General features: G+C 35.5%; 1 long non-coding RNA gene across 2 annotated transcripts in view; it reads right to left on the bottom strand.

The window, feature by feature from the left end:
* Positions 1-411: 411 nt before the first annotated feature.
* LOC138837945 (uncharacterized) overlaps positions 412-20,253 on the bottom strand; it is a 111,061-nt gene continuing 91,219 nt past the window's right edge. For both annotated transcript variants that reach the window (XR_011375522.1, XR_011375521.1), the window contains exon 3: positions 412-459. This is a non-coding gene — a long non-coding RNA (uncharacterized lncRNA). The remainder of the gene's footprint in view (positions 460-20,253) is intronic.

Consider the following 20,253-nt stretch of genomic DNA (forward strand, 5'->3'; position numbering starts at 1 on the left):
AAATTTTCCTCCGAATTTTGAATTTTTTTCTGGCCAAGGAAATTGTCGTAATCTCTATAGTTTATGCATTGTTTTTCTCTGTTCCTTCCAATATACTTATTCAATAATTTTTTTTCTTTTCATCTGTAAATTAGGAAAGATACAACATAGAAGCCTAATATTTCATATTAATATTTGCAATGTATAGCCAATTTTCCTAGTGTCCTTCATTTAGTAACATATTTGTATCTCACTGATTTGAAACACAACATTTATACTCTAACTCTTGAATATACATGTTTACTTTTGTATTCTCTTTTCTGTTATCATTTTTATGAGTTATACTATTCATTGTTAGCTACTATTTATTTAGTATGATTTGTTTACTTACCTATTTGGGGGATGAAGTCTCACTGTGTTGTCCAAGTCTGTCCTCAAACCGTCTTTTGTCTCAGCCTCCCAAGTAGCTAGAGCTATAAGCTGACATAACAGCACAAGGCTTAATTACTATACCTTTGTACTGCACATAGATAACCACATAGCAAATCTTGTTTAAAAACTTTGATTATTCTAATTTACATATATTTCTAAAAGATCTTCTTAAGCAATTTCTTATTAACTTAATGGAAGGGAGACATTTAAGATGCGATAATTTTCTCATAACATTAGGAAGTTACTGAACATTCTTTAAAATATATCATTAACTTTAATTTTGACATTTAAAAATTATAATTAGCCAATTAGAAAATAGTTTAGAATAAGAATTCCATGTGAATACATATAATGTATATATGCTTATTGAGTGTTTGTGTTGTCTATTCATAATCAGTGAAAATAATGCTTCCATTTTTTTAAATTTTTATCATTCTAAGAAAACATTACAAGAAGGAATAGGAGAAACTCTAGGGCTCCTTGGCACAGGCTGAAATTTTCTTAATAAAGATCCAGAATCACAACAAATAAAAGAAAGGTTGGACAAATGGGATTGCATGAAACTGCAGATCTTCTGCATGGCAAAGAACATAGCTAGTAAGATCAATAAAAAGCCCACAAACTTGAGAGATCTTCACTAGTCATACAACAGGTCTCATATCTAAAATATATTTAGAACTCAGAAAATTAAGTCACACAGTAACAAATTATTGAAGAAACAACCACCCCATTCGTAAGTGGGCTAAAGACTTAAAGAGAAACTTCTCTGAAGAGGAAATAAGAATGGCCAGTAGACACATAAAGAAATGATCAACTTCTCTGGCCATAAAAGAAATGCAAATCAAAACAACATTGAGATTCCACCTTACCCCAGTTAGAATGGCTATTATTAAAAAAGAAAAAACTAATAATGACAGATGCTGGAGGGGATGTGGCCAAAACGGAACTCTACTGCACCATTGGTAAGAGTGTAAACTTGTTCAGCCACTCTGGAAAGCAATATGGAGGTTCCTCAAGAGACTCCACATAGAGCTTCCTCCCCTCTGACCCAGCAATCCCACTTCTGAGCATTTACCCAAATGATCACAAACTAAAGCTACCAGCACAACTATGTTTATCACAGCACAACTATGTTTATCACAGCATTATTTACCATAGCTAGGTTATGGAACCAACCCAGAGGTCCCTCAGTAGATGAGTGGATCAAGAAAATGTGGTATATATATATATATATATATATATATATATATATATATATACACATATATATAGTGGAATTCTATGCTTCTATGCTTCCATCAGAAAGAACGACACTGCCTGATTTGTTAGGAAATGGAAAGACTTGGAAAACATTTTATAAATGAACATTTTATTAAGTCCCAAAGAAATTTAGGTCCCATGATTTCCCTTATTTGCAATAATTAGTGTGTGTATATATATATATATATATATATATAGGAAAATCTTATCAGATTAGCTGAAAAGCTCAAAAACCATGTACAAATGACCGTATAAGATGATGCTAAGTTAAATGAACCCCAAGATACGGACACAAGAAGTCTGTCTTTATTTTTATTGTTTCAAATGTACCATGTGCTTTTATTTTGTTGTTGTTTCTGTTGTATGTTCTTTCCCTCATGGTATATCCCCTGTTGCCACTGTACTTAATTTTGATACCCTGTATCTTGTATGTACATATGTCTAATATGGGGAGGGGAAGGGGAATAATAAAATGCTGAAACAAGGACATAGGATGACCCATTGCCACAAGGATACCCACAGGACAGTATATTGGAAATAAACTTTACAACTTCGGGTGGGGGGGATGGGATACAGAGGGGAGGAGTGTGGTAGGTGGGGGAGGGAATGATAGTGGGACAACAAGGAAGGGAAGGGGTAGCAATGATCAACAAGCAAGGTACACACTTCCTTACTCACGTAAGTGTAACCCCTCTGTACAACATCTTAACAACAAAATTTTAAAAAACTAAAATTCAAAAAAAAGAAAAACAGTATTTCCTTCAGGACTTAGTTGGGTCCATATTCAGATCATGATTTTATTCAATCCAATTCAATTTTTCATATGCCCAGATGTCCTAGTGAATTAGGGTAACAATCACTAATATTCTCAGTTTGCTCTGGAAGCCTTTTATTTTTCAGTCCTGGAGATTAAACACAGAACCTTTCCCATGATAGAGAAGCACTCTCCTGAGCTATACTCGAGCTTCTCGGCTTCCTTTCATTGACCAAAACCTAACAGAAACTGGAATTTCTAGGTTACTCTAGTCCTGCTCAATGAATACAATCACATTGCAAAAGGAGAGCAACAAATATTACAATTCAGTAGTTATTACATGGAAAGAAAGGTCAACCTTGAGTTCATCATTATTTTCGCTAATAAGAGAAAATTATAGAACCCAAAGCAACATCATTAGGAAATACAAACCCTAATTATTCTTTGGCTACCATAGTCTTTGTTATATAGCCCCATTGTGCTATTTAACCAGCATCAATTAAATTGGGGCTGTTTTGCATTACTCAGCTTTTTCTTCCAATCTACAACAAGTCCTAGAATGATTGCAATCAGAAAGAAAAGCATTTGCACTTTGTGTGGATGAGACAAAAGTCACCAATCCCAACTCTTTAAACTGGAATTGAACAGAGATCAGTGATCTAAACCCATTCTTCCCTGAAGGTCCCTTTGGAATAATGACAATGACACAGATGAGAAGAGCCAAGACAATGAAATGGAGGCATGACCAGCATTACATAGGAAGTACACAGGAAAGAATAGACAGAGTGATGGAAACATAAGAAGGGATTTAAAAAAAAAGGCTGTGTGAGTTGGGGTCTGTATTCTTATTACTATGGGATTTTGGTTGGTTGGTTGGTTGGTTGGGAGGGGGTTATTGTTTTGGTTTGGTTTGGTTTTGGTTTTGCCAGTCCTGGTGCTTGAACTCAGGGCCTGGGCACTGTCCCTGAGCTTCTTTTGCTCAAGGCTAGCACACAGTGCCACTTTCGGCTGTTTTTGTTTATGTGGTACTGAGGAATTGAAACCAAGGCTTCATGCATGCTAGGCAGGCTCTCTACCACTAAGCCACATTCCCAGCCCCATTACTACTTTTTACTACTGTCCAAAAGGACTGAGAAAAATGATTGTTGAAAAGGATTCCATATGGACATGTATCCTATGGCACATTCAGCTGCATTTCGCTTACGAAAAAAGAAAATAATCCAATAAGAGTATTATAAGAACTATAATGCTATAGGGATATAAATTATATATGTGTAGAAATTATAATAGCATGAAAACTTTTAAACCGTTCATAGGAATTTATACTAAGCCATCTTCCTGGAAGTCTACATTCCAAAAAAAGAATTTGCTTTTTATTTGCCTTGGAGTTTGTCAATGAGTACTAATTTCACCCTATATATTTTGTCCAATGTCAACAAATAAAACTAAGCATGTTTTTCTAGGAATAAATTGGTGCTGAACCCTAAGACTATTCCTGTAGACAGTAGCATAGGAGTATCTCAGAGAAACAGATGGGTTTATATAGGTATAGAGGATGTCCGTGTACTTTGAATAACTTTACATTTATGACTTAAAATTTTAACATGTTTTAAAAGTTATAGCACAGAAATTTCTTCTAATAGTTCCAAGAAAAGATGCAGGCAGTGAGTCTAGGTAAGTTGTTGCTTTGCTTCAGTTTCAAAAAACACTTTGGACAGTTGGTGTATGGTGAACAGTTATTTCAGAAGAAAGAAACAGAAAACTCAACTTTATATAAATACTCTATCACTTTATATAAATACCCTATCAACCTGGATGAAACATATGCTTTTTCTTATCAGAATCCTGGAAAACATCTCTTAAATGAAATATTTGGATCACAATGAAAATTCCTTTTTTCCCTTAGATACATATGGGAAATAGACTTCTAAATATTGCATTTGTTTTGGCTCAAAGGCAAATTATGGGTGAACTGAATCCCTCATCAATTTCACAATTCTCCGTGGATTTGCTTTGTTTGCTCAGCGAATTTTTCTTAATCACAATGAAAATGTGGGCAACATGTGTTTATGATATCCACTACATTAAATGGTGTTATCTAAAGATCCCACTTTGTGGTATTGAAGACACTTGGCTGGTCATTCACTGTTGGTAGTTTGTACAAGAACATGAATTAGGCTATAATAACCAGTACATTTTAGAGCTTATTCTAGGATTATTTGTTCAAATCACAAGCCACAGCAAGACTGGATCTCTTACAAATTTCAAAAATATCCCTCTTGGGGTAATATTCTGGTGTGGCTAAATAGCAACAACCATCTTTCTTACTTTCTCTAGCTCAAAATCTCTGAGGAGCTATGTGGTCCATTTTTATGGCCCAGCCAGAAAAACAACCAGTGAAAGATATTTCCTATTCTTCATATACACCAGCTATGCCCTTCTCCTAATCTCTTCCTCAAAATCTTTTGTCCTCTCTTCTTTCTTTTCTTCTGCTTTACTATTTGAGAGGAATTATTTTTTTTCTATTTTCCTTTATAGAACCAACATTAAATATTCCTCTGATATATAAAGACATAATAATAGTCACCAGATAAGAAATAACACTATATAACTTTAAAATTTTGTTTTAAGTTCTGAGAACTTATAAAGATTCATCACTAATTAAGTATTCCACATCCTAGACTTAGAGAAAAAGTTTATCAAAATGTGCTACTGTAACATGGTAGGAATAAGTGTCAAAGAAGAATAAAAGAAAAAGTTCAGAGATTATATGTCAATAATTAATCACAGAGAAATGTTGGATTTCATTTCAAGAATGACCACAATCACAAGTATTGAGTACTTTATATATGTCCAGTTCAAAAATAACATGTTCATACAAACCTGCATGTCCAAGCATCTCACATATCTTAAATAAAATAAAATTGTTCTTGATAATTCAAGTTCCTTCATAAACATACTTTCTGTTCACTTAATGGCTATAATTTGTTAGTAAAATATTACTTCCATTATTAGTAAAGCTTCACATGTCAAGATGAGATTAGTATGTTTCTGATTAAATGTTAAGCCTGTTTCAATTCTGAGTGAAGTGACTTTATGTAATACCACATTGTCAATGTTAAAGCATCATAAGACTCCGTGGATTTTTCCTTCCTGCTATCTTGGTCACTGTTTCTCAGTTAACTTTTCTGACCATTATAGAATCAACTATAGACTGAGGATTCAAGGATGTTTATTTGGCAGGGTATATTTCCAGTCATTTACCATAAGGAGTCTAAACTTTTGTTGTTGCTTTATTTCTTTTCAAAAGTGTATGTAGGATTTGGAATATGGTTTAGTTGAAGAGTACTTGCCTAATATATACAAGGCCTTGAATTTCATCCCTAGCACCGTACCCACACAACCACCCCCACCGCAACACACACAGGCATACACACACACACACACACACACACACACACACACACACACAACATGCATGCATGCACACAAACACAAAGTCACAAAGTTGATATAAAATTGGATAATTTCTTTCATTAGCCTTCTTTTAGCCATTTCTCTGAAAACAAAACACAAGAATACATTTTGCTTTCTAGAAAAGTCTGATTATTCTGCATTTGTCCCCTTGTCCCATCTAACCACTCAGCTATTCCAGGTCTCAGAACACTTTATAGCCTCTTGATAAGTGTCTTCTATTGAGAGCCCACTCTAACTTCCAGGTCATCTCTGATGAAGCTCATATTTTGGAAGTTTATGCTATTTTATTTTGTGGGTGTCAACACTGCTGTGAAGCAACCTTCCTTTCTATGTAGAATGGCAAATCCAATTGCTTTATCCATAAAACAATTAATCCTCTAATTTCTCCTTCCAGTCTCTGGGTACATGTGTACATGTAGGAATGTATATATCACAAGCAGACAAACAAGAAGTGAATAACTTCAAACGGCTTACCTTGTTAAAAACAGCAAGGTGACTTTCTGGTTTTAAAAGGGAAAAGAAAAGAAATCCACAAGATAAATCCCCACTAAGGTATCTCTTGCAATATCACAAATAGATTGAAATTCTGATGAAAGTGAATGTACATTCTATAATAGGCAAAATATGTGGATTCTACTCAGAAGTCTCGTCTTGTGCCTTAGCGCAGACTGCAGAAATGAGTCAGTGAGGTTTTCTCATGTGTCAATGTGAAGTTTGTTAGCATCCCTATCAAAAGAAAGTTTAACATGTCAGCCTCCTTAATTTACTGTGGGGAGCTAAGTTTAATTCAGGAGAACTAGTTGCTTATGGAGTGTATTCTCAGGGTACATAAACCATTTGTATTGCATTAGGTATTGGATGAATTAAGATTGGAGTCTACTGGAAACATTTTGCATAAACAATACATGTCAGGCAAAGATTCAACAAGCTGTATTATTAATCTGCTTCCCCAAATTCCTTAGCTGAAGATGTACTTCAAACTATTTTTGTGTTAGTTAAATTTTTTGCTGACATGGGAATACTTCTTCATTTTCCTCCAAACAGTTCATATTCTTTTAAACCATACTTTACTTTGTCTCATGACCAAATTGCACTGTGCTTTTTATGACTTGAATTTATTTGCGTAATTATTTTAAAAGAATACATTTACATGCCTACCATAAGAATTAAAGCCAATATAGAAGTCAGAAACATGTTTTCAAAATCTGACATCTTAAATCTAGAAGAGAGGAATAGTGGGAGAATATAGTCAAAATATGGAATCATACCTTGAGGAGGTGGGTGGAGTTGGGATAGATGTGGGGGAAATAATGGAAGAGTCTACATTGATTAAGATATATTGTACTCACACTTTGTCATGCTGAATTGAAACTCCTTTGTACTATGTAAAGATAACAACAACAAAAAGAATTTTTAAAAAAACTCCTAGATCCAGCTGGCAATCATGGCTCATGCCTGTAATCTTAGCTACTGAAGAGGCTGATCTGATGATCATGGTTCAAAGTCAGCCTGGGCAGGAGTCCATGAGATCCTTGTCACTAGTTAAGAAGTAAAGCAGCCAAGAATAGAGCTGTGGCTCAAGTGATAGAGCCCTATCCTTGAGCAAAGAAGCTCAGGAACAGTGCTCAGACCCTGAGTTGAAGCCTCAAGACCAACACCAACAAACAAAGAGTCCTAGATCCAGATATTTCACTAATTTAGCAGTTAGTAAATTATTGGATATTATGGGTCTTCTTTTCTTAGGAAGAGTCCATCTTGCCTGTTCACTTACTCTTAAAAGATACTTTGTAGTCCATAAAATGCAAGGGCTGTCTCTCTCCTATCTCTGTTTTTGAGTGAAGAAAGGAATGTGTGCAACTAAGAAATAAGTTAGATGTTATTTCAGTTTATTATTAAAAGTGCTAATATCATAGATTATTTTTTAATCCAATACCAGAACTTTTAAAATCTTAACTTTAGGAATCCAATTCCAAACATTCAAAGATACACTTATCAGGGTGCTGGTGGCTCACGTCTGTAATCCTAGCTACTCAGGAGGCTGAGATATAAGGATCACGGTTCAAAACCAGCCTGAGCATGAAAGTCCGTGAGACTCTTATCTCCAATAACCCGCTCAAAAAACCAGAAGTGGCATTGTAGTTCAAGCAGTAGAGCATTCACCTTGAGCTGAAGAGTCCATGGACAGCACCCAAGCCCAGAGTTCAAACCCCATAACTGACCAAAAAAAAAAAAAAAAATATATATATATATATATATATGTATATATATACTTAGAAATGCCATATTAAATATGTTCTCATACAAAATAATAATAAATTGAACATAGCTATAACACTAAATTAGGTCCAGATTCAATATAAAGTTAAGTCTTTTTCCATACTAAGCAATGCAAAGTACTTCTGACTTTTAACATGCAATCTGGATGAAGAAAGGCAGTTTTCTGGGCTGGTGTGGTGATTACTAATGAAAAAGAAGTCATAGTCTGCTTTGGAAAATAACATGTTGCAGAGGACTATAAAGTCCTAAATTGGTCCTCTAGACTGGAAGTAGCAGTTCCTTCCCTATCATTCTTGACTGATTAACCTTGCTATCATATCTCTGAAAATGATGGGAGTAACCCATGGGTTAAATGGATCATAAATGGGTTAAATGATCATAAATATCTTGGATACTAAGAGTATGTGACCTTTGCAATCCTGCACACCATGAGAGATCTATAGATGACTCAAACATGAGCCAAGTACCCAGCATTGTGTGAAATTCTTCATATGCTGTGTAATTTTGTCCTCTTTACAATAGTGTGTGACAAGGACTATTGCTGTAGTTTGCAGACAAAGAAAATTAGTATCACAAAGAAAACCCACCAGAGATTACTCCATGGAAACTGTGATTTCTACCTTAATCACACAAAATGCAATATAGCAATCAGAGGTCAGAAACCTGGTTCTGTGCTTCACTTCGTCACTGGTCACTAAGCCTTGTCATTGTTTCAAATGTTTCAGAAGTAATCATTTTCTCCCTCATTGACTTCCATTGTCAAGCTCAAATTTTCACCACCTTTCATCTGAAAGATAATCTTAGTTGTTTTTGTATTTCTTGTCTTTTCCATTCTAATTTCTGTACCACCACCTTGACATTTATTTCCTCCCTTTTTCCTCTTTCCTGCTTTTCCTTTCTCTAGGAGGCTCTCTGAATATTCTTGCTCTTACCCTATATTAGTTACTCATTTTTGCACCATATTTATGTGTTCCATTAATATAAAACCCATGCCACTAAAGCATAGAATTCAATTACACTATTACTCCTACTAGGAGACTGTTGACTATTTGTAGACAAGACTACCTCACATTTATTCATTTACTTATTCATTCAACATGTACATGATGATTATCCACTTTATTCCAAGAACTTACTAATTTTTGAATAATAATGATAAAAGCAAAATTTGTTTCAATGATAATATGCAACAATTCTTTTTTTTGGGGGGGGGGGTCCGGTTGTGGGGCCTGAACTCTGGGCCTGGATGCTGTCCCTCAGCTCTTCAGCTCAAGGCTGGTGCTCTACCACTTGAGCCACAGTGTCAGTTCCAGCTTTTTTCCTTTTGCTTATGTGGTGCTGAGGAATCGAACCCAGGGCCTCAGGCATGCAAGGCAAGCGCTCTACCACTGAGCCACCTTCCCAGCCCAATGTGCAACAATTCTATGATGTAAATGTTGTTTTGGTTTTTCACACAGGATCTCATATGTAGCCTGGGCTGTCTTTAACTCATTGTGTGGCACCAACTAGCCTCAAACTGCAATCTTCCTGCATCAGCTTCCCAAGTGCTAGAATTACAAACATGTGACACTATGCCCCACTATAGAAATTGCTATCTTTATTTACACTGTGGAAACTGAAGAGAAGAAAGAAAAAGATACCACTATCAAGACAATACTCTGTTTATATACCTATGGCTGTGTAAAGGCTCAATAAATATTAGTTGAGTTTAATTGAATTGAAAGTCATACATCAAATAAACACGTAAGAGAATCTGTTGTACCCAGAACTAAAGAACATGAATATAGTAATGTTGACGAATCTGTACCTTGGAGTAAGGCAAATGCAAGAACTGCAATACTATTTACCACTAGTAAACCCATGAACTCAAATGTCTTATTTCCATAGACTTCAATTCAAAATCTGTTAAAGATATATTAGCAGTTCTTGGAATAAATGTTAGGGGGAAAATACATGTAAAGTGCTTAATAAGCAACCTGATACAAAATAAGTCCATCCTAAGGATCAGCTAGGATCATAATGATTATGCCATAGCACAATCAGGAACAATCATAAGCTCTTCAATGCAAAATTGTCAATTTTTCATCCAGAATTTTCGATGCCATTATTTCTATTCATTGTATTCATTTTTCGGATTGTGGCTATGACTCTTTTTTACGGAGAGACAATAGGAAGTACAACCTGATCATGGCCACTGAACACATATAGGTAGGTGAACTGATGAGTCCCTCCAGGTTTCAAGGTTCCAGTATTCAGTGGATCCTGGAGAAAAAAAGTATCTACTTACACATTTGGCCATAAAATACCATCATGTGCACGAAATAGCACTATGTGTGAAATGTTTTCCATGTTCCAAAAAAAAAAATCTCTGAATGTAAAGAAGGAATTTCTGGAACTTGGAGGGAACCTTGGCTAAAGGATGAATTAAACAGTACACATATAAATTGGCCTGAAATGCACATCTGCCTTCATGCGGATTTACCATTGAGATGTTGGAAGTAAAATGGTTTCTTGCCCACAGCTGGTGCTGTGTGCGGTGGACAGGTAAACACGTGGCCCTCTCCTTTTCTCCCCATCAGTTAACATCAGATCCTCACTAGTAGTCAGTTTCCCAATGAGTAAATAAGACCTGCTTCTTGACACACATTCCACAGGCAAACCAGCTTTTAGTACACAAGAAGTCAATGTGACAAAGAGGAATTATGGAAGGCTAAGAAGCCCACAAGGAGTTGGCATGAGAAGGGCATGTTGGGAGATTATGTTGAAAATCATTGCACGCATTACCCAATCATCTATTTCAATAAACACTCTTAGGCTGGAGGCATTTGATAGTGAGCCTCTCCCGTAATTCCCAAACAAATATATTGGGCCATTTGTGGTTTATACTCTAGAGTTTTTATTTTGCTGTATCATCTGTGTTTTTAACTGTTGTATTTCTTTGGGTTAATCTTCCTTCCTCCTGGGAAACAAAATGTTCTGCAATAATAAACACTGTCTGTGGTAAGTCCCTAAAACTCCAGCGCAACAGATTGCAAAGCCTGCTGTCCATTCCACATACACATGCATTGTTTCTCCTTCAGCTATTCGTTTCCATGTCTCCAACTCTGTCTTACATATGTGTCTTTCCTTTGGTTACCCATCACCAATTGTTGCTTGAAAAAGATGTGTCAGTACTCGTGGCAAATGTGTTCTAGAAACAAAATCCAAAAACCTTGCTAAGTTATAGAATTGATTGACATCCCGTAATATGAAAATATTTTTCTTCTAGGTCTTCTTATGTCCAACTATATTTTTTAAATGTGTTTTTAATTACATATTTTGAACTAACAGAAATACATAGAGAAAAATGTAACTACTTGAACCTGGTATATCATCTTGGGATACGAGTCAGACTTTATTAGAATTATTTTTTTACTTAATAGAAATTCACTTAAAAGAATGTTGAACCTAAGAAATTAATTAATTGGGTCTCTGACTCACTTAAAGGACCAGATGCTCTCGTAGAGAATCCCATGGTGCAAGGCACATGGTGTAGTTCAGTAGCTGATGTGTGAAGCAATTGGAAGCAGAAGAGACTCTGGCTATGGTAACATTATTTTAATTTGGGGAGAACAGGTTCAATGATGTCCTATCTTCTGGCATAATTATGAATACCATTTCATTATTCTCAATAAATCCTGGTTTACAACAGAAATAGCATTGTTATTCTAACTTAAAAACTGGAGGGCACATTTTCCAACTACCAAAGACAGCTTTTACTTGGTTCTGGCCAGTTAGAGTCACCCAGCAATGACTAGTGGTGAAAACTGACCAAGAAATTTCTAACAGGCTCGGAGACAAACTCAGTCTAAACTGATCTGCTTCTATCTGCACTTAAGTTATTTTCTACTGCTAAACAGATCATTCACTGAGCAACTGCTACATGCCAGGCATTGGTCCAAGCTTTAAATCTGCATTACCATGACATTATTCATCACAAAAATGAAGTGATTCTGGCATCATTATTTCAATTTTAAATGAAATTAAATGGTAGCTTAGAAAGTTTATGGGATTTGACATCACTAATCAATAATTCAGCCAGGGTAACACGTATATCTCTCTGACATAAATCTTGTACTCTATTGACCCAATTGATATCCTTTGCCAGAGTAAAAATGTGCAACTTCAGCATGTAGCTTTATTTTAACACAAATATGTTATCCAAGCCATGAAGTATATCTAGATGATGAAAATATCTAGAAGAGACATTAATTAATTCAAAGAAGAAAGCAATAATAAGTGATGACAGTATGACTATAGCTCTTTAAATGGAACATTTTTATATATTCTTTTTTTATATATTCTCAGTGTTATCCAGTGATAGATTTCCTGCAAATATTCAAAAACTTTTGTTAAATGGAAACTCCATAGTACAACTAAAGATTTTTTTTTACATCACTTTTTTTTGTTGTTCTGTCATGGAGCTTGAACTCTGGGCTTGGGCGCTGTCCCTGCACTTTTCAGCACTCTACCGTGCCACTTCCTAAAGATTTTCTTTTAATGTAAAAAAAATGGGTAAGGTGGGGTAAAAGAGAAGGGAGTAGATGAACAAATAGAAGGTGGGGGAGGGGAGAATGCAGTTAAAAAAATGCCATGCATTTTCTACAAAATCAAGAGAAGTTAAAGAAGGGGTGGGTTGGGAAGGGTGAGTAGGAGTGCTGAAAATGGTAACATTAATCAAGACAAATTGTATTCATAAACTGCTTCATTGAATAAGAACTCTTTGAACTACATAAAGATAATTAAAAATATTATCTAAGTATTTTATTAAGAGTTTTTTTATCGTGAAAATACCTTACAGAGGGGTTACAATTACATGAGCAAGGTAATGAGTACATTTCTTATCAAGCATTGTTGCCTCCTCCTTTATTTCCCCTTCCTATCCCTTCCCATCTCTCCCACCCCGTACCCCGGCCCGCAACAAAGTTGTAAAGTTCGGTTTTTTCCACATAACGACTTGTACATCTCATTGTTGCAATGGGTCCACCTGTATCCCTATTTAAACAATTAGTTTTTTCCCTTCCCCTCCACAAATTATACCAACATCAAATACAGTGAAAACAGGGGTTATACCGTGGGAGAGGGACATACAAAGCAATAAAGAAATCATCTTATAAATATGTCAGAAACAATAGCAAGAAAGAAAAGCAATTTGAGTTTGGGGTTCATTTTGCCTAACATCAACTTATCTAACCTTTTCTGCTTGATTCAGACATATACTAGTTATTGCAAATAAGGGAAACCATGAGACCTATGCTTCTTGGGGCCTAGCTTACTTCACTTAATATAATTTTTTCCAACCCTTTCCATTTCCTAACAAATGGGCAATGTCATTCTTTCTGATGGAGGCATAGAATTCCATTGTGTATATATGCCATATTTTCTTGATCCATTCATCTACTGAGGGGCATCTGGGTTGGCTCCATATCTTAGCTATGGTAAATAATGCTGCAATAAACATAGTTGTGCTGGTAGCTTTTGTATGCTCTTGTTTGTGATCATGCCCAAAAGTGGGATTGCTGGGTCATAGGGGAGCTCTATGTGGAGTCTTTTGAGGAACCTCCATACTACTTTCCAAAGTGGTTGAACAAGTTTACACTCCCACCAACAATGCAGTAAGGTTCCCTTCTGTCCCCTCCAGCATCTGCTGTTATTAGAGTTCTTGATTATAGCCATTCTAACTGGGGTAAGGTGGTATCTCAATGTTGTTTTGATTTGCATTTCTTTTATGGCTAGGGAGGTTGAGCATTTCTTCATGTGTCTATTGACCATTCTTTTTTCCTCTTCAGAGAAGTTTCTCTTTAACAACAAATCCTCAAAGAAACAACTGCGCAATAAATAAGTGGGCTAAAATATTTTTTAAAAGAATGTAAGGATGCACTGAATCACATGTACCATCACCATTTTCCCCACTATTCTGTACATGGTCTAAAATAATGAGCAGCTCAGGGCAAATCCCAAAAGCATTGTTGACCATTCTTTCCACAAGATGAATTCTGCTCTTTTTCTTTATAATATAGATTGTGTGTGTGCATGTGTGTGTGTAGTCTATGATTTTTACTATGCTGATATACTCCCATCTGCACTCCTAACAGTATCAGTACCATCTGCTTATCTACCAGAAAATAAGTGTAGGAGACTGTGATGCTCTCATTTCAATTGTTCACACACAAAAACAATGTTTTTCCTTTTTCAAATTTCAAATAATATTGGGGAAGCTTTGCACACTACATCTTCAATTCTATTAGTGATACTGAAATGTGTACTGCTTTGTTAAGAAACACTGCTTTCGATTTTTCAGATGAAAAGAAACCAAGTTTTCAGAAAAAAAAAAATATGCCTGGGCTTTAGCTGTGATTCACTGATGACTTCCTTAGAGTAGCAGAAATGGTAAACAAAAAGCTCCTCTTTTGTCTGTCAAGGTAGACAAAAAGTGTCTAACATCAGTCTATTCCCAGTTCCTCTGGTAGAGATGGATTAGACAAGGAGCTGAGATTTAGGAATACAATTTTTTATTTCATCATAAAAATCTGAGCACATAGTTTTTTAATGAGTGGGTCCAAGTATGTCTATACAAAAATGATTGAGTCCAAAATACCTTTGTTATCAAAATTAACTTCATCAAATGGCCCCATTAAATGTTCTTTTCAGAAGGTCGTGTAGCCCAGAATACATGTTGGCTTGCAAGGCAAGCCAATCACAGTATCTTATACACCTGATTATGAATGAGTGTGTATGTATATGCGGGCCATGTGTGTGTGTCTACTTGAATTATCAGACGATTATCATTATGTAAATAAATCCAGGAAAGAGCTGCCCAGTGAAATACATCTCATATTGCTACTCTATTAAATCATGATGAAATAAAGCCGGTACAATTTGCAGTGGTTTGTTGTATACCAGTAGATCGTAAATAAAAGTCGTAATACTAGAAAATACACAGCTAATTTTTTGTTTTAACCAACTTCGGCAAAGTATGATTTTTGTGATCCAATGGTGCTACTTAATTGTTGTATTTTATGCATAGCTGGCATTTGTGGAATGTATATTTGTGTGTGTGTGTGTGTGTGTGTGTGTGTGTGTGTGTGTGTGTGTGTGTGTGTGAATGTATGTGTCTATAGGGTGGAATGTGCACTTTATGCTATTTGGCTGTTTGAATACTGATGAGAATATCTAGTACAGTATGTAGTATAAAGTAGGAATTTAGTATTTGGCAACAACTGTAATTATGGTTATTGTCATTCTGAGAGCAAAGTTATTAGGCAATAGAATTCCACAGATTTTCTAATCATTCTTTGGCCTAAATCAAACTGTATCTTCTTCCTAGAATGCTCTTTCCAACACTTCTTTCTCCACTGGTGGTTTTCTTTAATTCTGGTCCCAGTTTAGACATTATTCTTCCAGTAGGTCTGCCCAAAGCACCAAAGATTGAGACCTTCATCTATGCTTCCCAGACTTTGGGTTATTATAACTATTAGTGTTTGTATTGTTAATATCTGTAGATCTTTGAGGATAAGGGATATGCCTTGCTTCACTTTTATTACCAAAAATTGGTATATATGATGTTATTATTTCTATATATATTTTTAATGGAGGTCAATAATTCGTTCATAAAATGTTGTCAGGTTAAAAATATACATACCTAATATTTTATTAAAATTACCCCAGAAATATTCTTCTGGGATTCTCTCCATTCTTCTAAAATCTCTGATTCTGTTTTTCCTTTGGCCAGTGTCTTTTTAGTTTGGCACATCCCAATTATCCTAGGCTATTTGGCCTACATGTTTGCACACAACTTTAAGTACTGACTGGATCACAGAACAAATGCAGTATCTGTTCATGATACCTCTTCAATGTATACTGCAGACACCTTTGGCTTCTCTTTTTCAATCCTTCTTGTTGCTAGCAGAGATGACTATAATGTATATTATCTATTCCTCCAAATCTCTTTCCAGTGATACCCTTCACCATGATTTCTAAGCATCCCTCCTCCTGACTTTGATAGGAACCCTGAAATGTCTGTATCTCATGCTTACAGCTCCTTTTCCTTTAGTTTAGCTCATATCACTCTCAATCACGGTGTCTTGATAGTGTTTTCTTTCTTGTCTTGTCTTAAATTATTTCTTCGTTTGTTGTAACTTCTTTCATAAAATCCCAGCACAATTGTTTTTGTCAGAGACTTTCCATTCTTAATGAAATGTTGCTTCTGAAGTGTGATGTTTTCTTGGGATTAGTGCCATGGGGCTGTCCTCATAGATATGTTTACTAAATCAAATATCATATTAATGGTGTAGCAAATTGCAAAAACGTATGACCATAATACATTATTTTTTCCTTGTACATATACTCCTGTGGGACTTTGACCTTTTTAAAAAATATTTACCCCCTCAATAAGTTGTGTCTGTTTTCCTAATCCTCATGTTTCAGCTGCCCTGTAACTTGTCTTGAGTGAAAGAACATGACAGAAATGATGACAGAGTAGTTCTGAATATTGGCCCAGGATACTAAGTAGCTTCTGTTTTTACTCTTTAGGAACAATAATGAAAGAAATTGTCATATAAAGAAGACTAATATAGCCACTAAAGGAAGTAAAGCCATATAATATATGTTATATATTATATATAATACATAGTATGTTATGCAGATTTATATGTATAATATATAAATATATAATTTTAAACAAGACTTTCTTCACTGATAGTCCCTTGGATAACCAACAAATGCCAACCATCAGGAGCATGAATTTCTGATTTAATTCTACTTGAATCATCAGATGATTATCATTGCATGAATAAATCCAGGAAAGAACTGTCCAATGAAATACATTTCATATTGCTACTCTATTAACTTATGATGATGTAAGCCACTAAAATTTTGAATGGTTTGTTGTACACCAGTAGATCATAAGTAAAAGTCATAATAGTAGTATAATATATCTGGTTGTCCAAAGAGACACAGCAATTTTTTTTGTTTTAACCACATCCAGGAAAATATGATTTATGTGATCCAATGATGCCACCTAATTGTTGTATTTCATGCATATCTGACATTTGTGGAATGCATTAAAACTTGACAAAATATTTGTAAATATTTTCCTTTGATCCTGATTTTTACTATGTAGAGAGAAGGTATAGCAGATGATAATCATCTTTACTGCCCTCTGGGTGTCCTCTGAACTCAAGGTAGCACCTAATAACAAAATGATACATGATAACAGATGACAAGGCCAAGATCATGACCCAGCATATTTATTCTCTTCTGTGTAATTTCACAGTTCCTCTACCTAGAGGCAATATTATTATTATAGTGGCAGGATGTGAATAATCAAGGCTTTATCAAGTCTTTAATTATAATTTTGAAACATTGTCCCTAAGATCACTAGTGTTTACTTTCCACTATTGCTTAAAAAAAAAAAGTTTTATCTGTGAAGTAGTACCTCCAGTCTAAAATTCTCACCATGCAGGAAAGTAAGATCTGGTGAATCATAATTTTTTAATGTATATTTTTTATTGTAAAGATGCTGTACAGGGGGCTGGGAAGGTGGCTCAGTGGTAGAGCGCTTGCCTTGCATGCCTGAGGCCCTGAGTTCGATTCCTCAGCACCACATAAGCACAAAGAAAAAAGCCGGAAGTGGCACTGTGGCTCAAGTGGTAGAGCACTAGCCTTGAGCTGAAGAGCTCAGGGACAGTGCCCAGGCCCAGAGTTCAGGCCCCACGACTGGACCAAAACAAAAAAAAAAGATGCTGTACATAGGGGTTACAGTTACAGGAGCAAGGTAATGAGTCCATTTCCTATGGAGCATTGTTACCCTCCTTTGTTTTTCCCCCTACTATCCCTTTCCTTCCCACCTCCCCAACTCCTTCCTCCCTCTCAACCCTCTCCCCGGCAAAGTTGTAAAGTTCCTTTTCAACATAGTGTCTTGTACATCTCATTGTTACAATGAGTCATCCTATATCTTTATTTTTTTTGGGGGGGGGGTCCACTCGTGGGCCTGAACTCTGGGCCTGGGCGTTTTCCCTCAGCTCTTCAGCTCAAGGCTAGTGCTCTACCACTTGAGCCACAGCGCCACTTCTGGCTTTTTTCTATTTGCTTATGTGGTGCTGAGGGATCGAACCCAGGGCCTCAAGCATGCAAGGCAAGCACTCTACCACTGAGCCACCTTCCCAGCCCTCATCTTGTATCTTTATTTCAGCATTTTGTTATTTCCCTTCCCCTCCCCAAATTAGAAAAATGTATATATATGGTACAGAACACCAGAATCAAATACAGTGACAATAGGGGTTGTACCATGGAGGAAGAACATACAAAGAAATTTGAAGCCAACCTGGGCAGAAACGTTCACTAGATTCTATCTCCAAAATAATAAGCAAAAAGTAAAGCTGAAATTATGGCTCAAGAGATATAGTGCCTACCTAGCAAGCATGAGGTCCAAAGTTTAAGCTCCATACTCCCAAAGGAGAGTGTGTGTGTGTGTGTGTGTGTGTGTGTGTGTGTGTGTGTGTATACATATATATATGTATATATGTATGTATATATGTATATATATATATTTATATTATGTATATGTTTATATATTTCAAGTTGATTTTAGATTTTCGATTCATTTTAATCAATTTTTTACCCACCAATAAACACTTTCAGTGTTCAATAATGCCTTCAAACTATTTTACAATCCTTTTAACACCTTTCATCTTTGAAGCATTCAGACATCTGGTCAACCAAACTCAACATTATCCTGCATGCTCTTTGTTTTAGGTTTAAAAATGATTTGTTTTAGGTTTAGCAATGATCCCAAACTGGGCTTGTTTTGTTCCCTTGAGTCCCCATTGAAGGGATTACTTTATATTGCCCACCATAAACTAGTTTCTCCTTCTCCCCCCCAAAAATTACCTTGTATAATTTTATTGTTAACTCAGGTTATTACAGATCAAAATTTTGGTTGTTTATTTTTGTTCTTTAAATAGTGATCATTTACTAGCAGTGCTAACAGACCTCACATCAACACCAGTTTTTTTAAAGATACATTAACAATATCTCAGGTAAAACTCCTTGAATCAGTACTGAAATCGTTTTTTAGAAAACATAAATATGTTTTACTCTTGAAGAAAGCATTACTGTTGCTTAAATTATATATAGTAGTTTTAGTATTCCATCAGAATAGAAGGGACTGCTTCTTTATCCTAAAATGAACTTAATATCCATTTTGTTCTTGGACTGGTTCTTATTGTGTATCTTCTGTTTACTTCCCACAGCTTACTAAATTTGTGCTTATATTTGCAGCTTATGAGCAAAGAAATTTATACCTAGAAATAAATAACAATATCTGAGCATAAACTATATCACATACTCCCTATCAGGTACTAAAATGTCTTATGCACATTTATGGAAGTTAATTAATCTGGATTTTATTTATTTCATCTGCCATTTGAGCCATGCCTCTCCTTATATTGAAGAAGATATCAAGTGTACATCAAATAAGTTTATGTGAAAATAAGCCCTAATCTATATTAAAGTTTCTGTGTCAATAGAATTAGATTTTTACAAAATTAAAAAAAACTATTAGTCAAAATTATTCTTGATATATCTTGGAATCAAAGTCTTTGCTTTAGTTGGATATGCAAAAGACACCAAGAAAATGATAAATTTAATGCCTACAAGTGAGGCACACAATGAAATGCCTGTGCTTAGGAAGGAACCAGGGAAACCTGCTTAGATTCCTTCAGGAAAACATTCCTCTTTCACCTCTACTCCATATTAAAGGACAATGTCATATCATAGAAACAATCTCTGTGCTGAGTAGTCTTGTCCTAATTTCTAAATATTTTGATTGAAAGAGCTTTATTTATATGTCATCAAATTAAACAACATGAAGAGAAAATGTATCTTCCAGTTACAATATTCTAGTGATGATTGGAATTTTCATTTCACTTAAATCTTACAAAATAGGTTTATAAGTATAGATTTTTTTTTTGGGGGGGGGGGTTCCGGTCATAGACCTGAACTCTGGGCCTGGGCGCTGTCCCTCAGCTCTTCAG

The sequence above is a fragment of the Dipodomys merriami genome, unplaced genomic scaffold (genome assembly GCF_024711535.1).
Source record: "Dipodomys merriami isolate MVZ:Mamm:240054 unplaced genomic scaffold, mDipMer1.0.p SCAF_10, whole genome shotgun sequence".
Lineage (NCBI taxonomy): Eukaryota > Metazoa > Chordata > Mammalia > Rodentia > Heteromyidae > Dipodomys > Dipodomys merriami.